Below are 7,325 nucleotides of genomic sequence, written 5' to 3' on the forward strand. Positions count from 1 at the left end.
AATTTAAGTGATTTTGTGCATAAAACAAGCAAAATAATCTTGAAATTTTTTCTTAAACACTACATTCAAGAAAAAAAAAATTAGCTTACCATATTGGCAAATTTTTTGCTTGTTTTATGCACAAAATTACCGAGCCCCTAAGGAGACATGGAGCAAAAATTAAATAAAGTTTAGTTTTGCGTGCTCACGTGAAACTTTTGCGTGCGTGAAACTTTTGCGTGCGTACGTGAAAGCGAAAGTTTCATGTGCGTACGCGAAAGTAAACTTATAAAAAAAAATTCTGCACATGAAGGTTTCGTGTGAGCACGCGAAAGTTTCACGTGAGCACGCAAAAGTTTCAAGTGAGCACGCAAAAGTTTCACGTGAGCACGCAAAAGTTTCTTAAGTTTTTTAGATATTTTTACTAAAAACAAGACAAAATACTAAGTATATATAATAATTTTTGCTGTGTAAAATGAACTCTTTAGGTGCAAAGGTGTACTTTTTGTAAAGGTACCACCCCGGTGATGGCTAGGGACCAAAAATATCAAATTTAAGTGATTTTGTGCATAAAACAAGCAAAATAATCTTGAAAATTTTTCTTAAACACTAAATTCAAGAAAAAAAAAATTAGCTTACCATATTGGCAGATTTTTTTGCTTGTTTTATGCACAAATTTATCGAGCCCCTAAGGAGACATGGAGCAAAAATTTTAGTTTTGCGTGCTCACGTGAAACTTTTGCATGCGCGCGTGAAACTATCACGTGCGTACGTGAAAGCAAAAGTTTCATGTGCGCACACGAAAGTAAACTTATTAAAAAAAATTCTGCACATGAAAGTTTCGTGTGAGCACGCGGAAGTTTCACGTGAGCACGCAAAAGTTTCAAGTGAGCACGCAAAAGTTTCACGTGAGCACGCGAAAGTTTCACATGAAACTAGACTTTAGATTTTTTTACTCCAATGTCACCTTAGGGGCTTGGTACAAAATCACTTAAATTTGATTATTTTGGTCAAAAAACTAGAATAATTTTCTTGGGTCGTTTTGCTCATCAAGAAAAAGCATCTTAATTTAAGAATTTTTTGATATTTTTACTAAAAACAAGACAAAAATACTAAGAACATCTTTTCTTGAAAATAATTTTTTGCAGTGTAAAATGAACTCTGCAAAGGTGTACTTTTTGTAAAGGTACCACCCCGGTGATGACAAGGGACCAAAAATATCAAATTTAAGTGATTTTGTGCATAAAACAAGCAAAATAATCTTGAAATTTTTTCTTAAACACTACATTCAAGAAAAAAAAAATTAGCTTACCATATTGGCAAATTTTTTGCTTGTTTTATGCACAAAATTACCGAGCCCCTAAGGAGACATGGAGCAAAAATTAAATAAAGTTTAGTTTTGCGTGCTCACGTGAAACTTTTGCGTGCGTGAAACTTTTGCGTGCGTACGTGAAAGCGAAAGTTTCATGTGCGTACGCGAAAGTAAACTTATAAAAAAAAATTCTGCACATGAAGGTTTCGTGTGAGCACGCGAAAGTTTCACGTGAGCACGCAAAAGTTTCAAGTGAGCACGCAAAAGTTTCACGTGAGCACGCAAAAGTTTCTTAAGTTTTTTAGATATTTTTACTAAAAACAAGACAAAATACTAAGTATATATAATAATTTTTGCTGTGTAAAATGAACTCTTTAGGTGCAAAGGTGTACTTTTTGTAAAGGTACCACCCCGGTGATGGCTAGGGACCAAAAATATCAAATTTAAGTGATTTTGTGCATAAAACAAGCAAAATAATCTTGAAAATTTTTCTTAAACACTAAATTCAAGAAAAAAAAAAATTAGCTTACCATATTGGCAGATTTTTTTGCTTGTTTTATGCACAAATTTATCGAGCCCCTAAGGAGACATGGAGCAAAAATTTTAGTTTTGCGTGCTCACGTGAAACTTTTGCATGCGCGCGTGAAACTATCACGTGCGTACGTGAAAGCAAAAGTTTCATGTGCGCACACGAAAGTAAACTTATTAAAAAAAATTCTGCACATGAAGGTTTCGTGTTAGCACGCGGAAGTTTCACGTGAGCACGCAAAAGTTTCAAGTGAGCACGCAAAAGTTTCAAGTGAGCACGCAAAAGTTTCACGTGAGCACGCGAAAGTTTCACATGAAACTAAACTTTAGATTTTTTTACTCCAATGTCACCTTAGGGGCTTGGTACAAAATCACTTAAATTTGATATTTTTGGTCAAAAAACTAGACTAATTTTCTTGGGTCGTTTTGCTCATCAAGAAAAAGCATCGTAACTTAAGAATTTTTTGATATTTTTACTAAAGACAAGACAAAAATACTAAGAACATCTTTTCTTGAAAATAATTTTTTGCAGTGTAAAATGAACTCTGCAAAGGTGTACTTTTTGTAAAGGTACCACCCCGGTGATGGCTAGGGACCAAAAATATCAAATTTAAGTGATTTTGTGCATAAAACAAGCAAAATAATCTTGACATTTTTTCTTAAACACTAAATTCAAGAAAAAAAAAATTAGCTTTATTGGCAGATTTTTTGCTTGTTTTATGCACAAAATTACAGAGCCCCTAAGGAGACATGGAGCAAAAATTAAATAAAGTTTTGCGTGCTCACGTGAAACTTTTGCGTGCGTGAAACTTTTGCGTGCGTACGTGAAAGGGAAAGTTTCATGTGCGTACGCGAAAGTAAACTTATAAAAAAAAATTCTGCACATGAAGGTTTTGTGTGAGCATGCGAAAGTTTCACGTGAGCACGCAAAAGTTTCAAGTGAGCACGCAAAAGTTTCACGTGAGCACGCAAAAGTTTCACGTGAGCACGCAAAAGTTTCTTAAGTTTTTTAGATATTTTTACTAAAAACAAGACAAAATACTAAGTATATATAAGAATTTTTTGCTGTGTAAAATGAACTCTTTAGGTGCAAAGGTGTACTTTTTGTAAAGGTACCACCCCAGTGATGGCTAGGGACCTTTTTTTATTTTTTTCTGATGGTAGTAATACAAGTAATACATTTTAATTAAAAAACTAAACTAACCCAAAATGACACTAAACATCATTACTGTAAGCATTGTATAGAGTGTGTAATACTGTAATGTTAAAATTCAGATCATGAGACTTTTTACAGGGGAGTGTGTGTGAGGTTTAAAGGGCCCCGTTTAACTCCGGTCAGAGTTTCTTAGGGTCCGGGGTCTGTGTAGTTTTTAAACTTCCCTCATTAATCCTGGTTTGAGTAGGAAACTTCCTGCAGTTAAGAGCACAGCTCCCTGGAGAGATGTAATTTACAGACTACAGCACAGAATGATGCTGTCAACTGCATTCTCTCACACAAACACCAAACACAGAGACAAACTCAACCGCCGTAACCCTAAACAGGGCACCACGCAATTGATGTCTGTTCAGGTCAAAGCTGAGACTGTCCCACAAGGGTTGTTTCGCACTTTGCATTTTGACAATGGGAAAACAGTCACCCTAAAAGCAATACACGAGTGAGCAATGATGGTGATTAGCCAATGTGCACGTTCTCGGAGTTGGATAGAGGCTTTGTGTTATTGTTGTGTGTCTGTATACTTACATGTGCACTTTTGCTCAATTTTCCACATGCAAAGGCGACATGATCTCAATGTGTATATTAAAGGAATAGTCTACTCATTTTCAATATTAAAATATGTTATTACCTTAACTAAGAACTGTTGAATCATCCCTCTATCATCTGTGTGTGTGCACGTAAGCGCTGGAGCGCGCTGCGACGCTACGATAGCATTTAGCTTAGCCCCATTCATTCAATGCTGCCATTTAGAGATAAAGTTAGAAGTGACCAAACACATCAACGTTTTTCCTATTTAAGACGAGTAGTTATACGAGCAAGTTTGGTGGTACAAAATAAAACGTAGCGCTTTTCTAAGCGGATTTAAAAGAGGAACTATATTTTATGGCGTAATAGCACTTTTGGGAGTACTTCGACTCGCCTGAAAAGTCCGCTCCCCTTCTTACTCTCATAATGGGAGAGGGAGGGTGTTACTGCGCCAAGTCGAAGTACTCCCAAAAGTGCTATTACGCCATAAAATATAGTTACTCTTTTAAATCCGCTTAGAAAAGCGCTACGTTTTATTTTGTACCACCAAACTTGCTCGTATAACTACTCGTCTTAAATAGGAAAAACGTTGATGTGTTTAGTCACTTCTAACTTTATCTCTAAATGGCAGCATTGAATGAATGGGGCTAAGCTAAATGCTATCGTAGCGTCGCAGCGCGCTCCAGCGCTTACGTGCACACACACAGATGATAGAGGGATGATTCAACAGTTCTTAGTTAAGGTAATAACATATTTTAATATTGAAAATGAGTAGACTATTCCTTTAACATATTTTAAAATGACTTTTCCACATTTCCCAACATAAATCTCTATGTTTTTGTATGCATGCATGTGCCTTTAACTTTTTTTATCATTTCATTTAAAGATGCAGTGTGGGACCAAAATGCAATATAATATTCATAACTACATTATCAGTTGTGTATAAAGACCTTACAAAATGAACTTATGTTTTTATCACCTTAGAACGAGCCATTTTATATTCATACACCATGGGACAAACTAATCTAAAGAGCGTGTCTGATCTTTCATTTGATATAAAGTATGTTTATATATTTAAAGAAAAAACTGGCTGGCAACTTTTTTTAATTGCTGGCGGGGAAAGAGTTAAAGTAAATTCTGATAGTATCATTATTAACAATTTACACAGTGACCTGTAGTAAATTATTACTTTTTCAAACTATAATATCAAGAAAATATAATTCAACCACACACTTTAATAAGTTAAAGAATTCTTATTTAATTATTAAATAACTCATGTTCACAAATATGGCAAAGAGAAAAGAAGGTCCCATACCTCATATATTAAGGCGACTATTAATAGCACTATTTGTTGAAAGTTAACACATGGTGTGTGAGTGTGTGATGAAGGGTTAAAAGGTTACAAGCATTCAATCTATTTAAATGAACATGGAGACACCTGTGTAAACGCAACTTATAGACAAATGAAAGTGACGGCACTTCAAATCTTGTATATGTCTATAGTTTCTGAAAGCAAAGGGTGATGATGTCCATTGTTTAAAACGTTGAGCTGGTTGTGCAAACAGAAGGTTGAAGCTCAGATAGATATGATGAGGAAGTTTCAGGAAAAAATGAATTAGTCCAGAGCAACTTAATGAACTCAATGAGTGAGCTCAATGGTTAATGAAGCTAGTAATGCTGGATGGGTTCAACTCCATGTAATTCATTAACTCGACTGTAGCTAAATCACTTAAAAATATTGTTATTTGTTAAAAATGACAAATAACTACACTTCTACAATTAAAGGTGCTTAACGATGCCATAGAAAAAGCATTTTTGGCTAAACGACTGCATAAAGAAACTTCTGCCATGGCATCGCTGTGAAAAACCTTTTTTAAGCACCTTTGTTTTATAAGAGTGTAAACAAATAACTGAAGATAAAAATTTACAATTCATGCAAATGTCAACCTTGTCATGAAAAGTAAGGTTTTTACCCCAAAAAGCTTTTTTATTATTATAGTTTAGTAAGTGGAATTTTCAGAAATGTCACATCCATAATGTTGTTTCTTCTTAATAAATGTACATACAAAATTTAAATAAAATAAATACATGAAATGTTCTTTAAAGAGACATTCTTTTTATTCATTTGTTGAGTATTATTGCTTTTGTTTTGTGCATTTTAATTCACAAAAACATATAAAGTCTGTTGTCTCCCATAAACTTGTCACATAATGCATGTACAGACTGAGATTTTTTTATATTATATCATCAGGGATTTAGGAAAATGTAAATTTATTTTTTTAAGTTTTGATTGCAAATGTCACTGTAAAAAGTTGTTTCAACTTAAAAAAGTAAGTTACCTGGCTGCATTAAAATTTGAGTTAATTCAACTTAACAAATATTAGTTGACACAACACAAAATATTTTTTAAAGAGTTAATTAATAATTAATTTTAAGGAAACCAGGTAACTTATTAAGTTGAACCACAAATATTTTTTACACTGTAAAAAAAATCATACATTTGAGTTAATTCAACTTAAATATTAGTTAACACCAAAAAAGGTGTGTGTAAAAAGGAGTAAGAAAGGAGCTTTTAAGTCAGACAGTTAACCAAGCTCGCAGTCCAGTCGACCAAAAACGTCAGCAGAGGCAGAGGCAGTTCACATATTTTATCGCAAATAAAATAGATGAAGAGTTTCATTTTGACAGATTTGGGTAAAAACGTGTTTTCTATACCAAGAATGTGACACGATGATTTCCCCAAAATGCAATAATCCCATGACAAATTTTTTTCAAAATTCTATAAATCTATTCAATCAATGTATAAATTTGCATTCATTTTTGCCATTTTATATTAATTTAGTTGAACAGTTGTACACGCTGATTAAAAAAATAAACATTAATGGCATTAATCAAAACACTTACTTTGTCATATTAGGAACACTGTCATTGCTGCGGTTATACTTGACGTCGTCGCTTACCATTTTTCACAGCGATCAGCTGAGATTTTCGTTGACTTTGAGTAAAATTATGGAAAGTTTTTCATAAGATCCCCTGGGGTCAATGTATTAGCACGAGAGAAGCTAGATGCTGTCGGGAGAACAAGCGATCGTCTCCCGAGTGCCTTACGCTTAAATTATTAGATGTTGATGGCTTCTTTCCCGTCACAGAAAACCACAGGTTTATCAATGCCATTAAGGTACAGTATTATTTCGTTTTTGTTTGTTTGTTGATCACGAAGTACAAAGTAGATGAGGAAAACTAGGACTCTGTGTACTCAACGCACCGCCATTGTTTGTTTACATTGCGTGAAATGGTGCGCTGTAATTTGTGGAGCGGATTTATTGCATTTTGTAGAAAAGGGGGAGTGGCGTTTATTGGTGTTCATTGCGTTTTGGAACCAAACTCTTCAGATGCAACTGAAATACCAATAAATGCATTTACATGAAGATGTGTATAAGGAGAATCAAAGTAGGTGAATTGTTCATTACTGGAAAATGCTAAATGTTGGGATGTCTAGTGGTAATACAAAATATTCATTAGCTGACATTCCCGGGCCAATGAGTATTAAGCTGTGTCGTGCTTTTCGCCACGCAGTTGATGGAGAGCAACTGCGCCCGCCTGCAGAATCCGACAAGCCCACCTTGCCATCGCAATAATTTTTTGTGGTATCTCGTGGCGATCACCAGTGATGGATTCTGTGCAGAATTTGCTCATCTCAAATGGGCCTATTGGCTTCAAAAAATGTTGTGTCAACTAATACATTTAAGTTGAATAAACTCAAAA

Source organism: Paramisgurnus dabryanus, chromosome 7 (assembly GCF_030506205.2).
Source record: "Paramisgurnus dabryanus chromosome 7, PD_genome_1.1, whole genome shotgun sequence".
Taxonomy (NCBI): Eukaryota; Metazoa; Chordata; class Actinopteri; order Cypriniformes; family Cobitidae; genus Paramisgurnus; species Paramisgurnus dabryanus.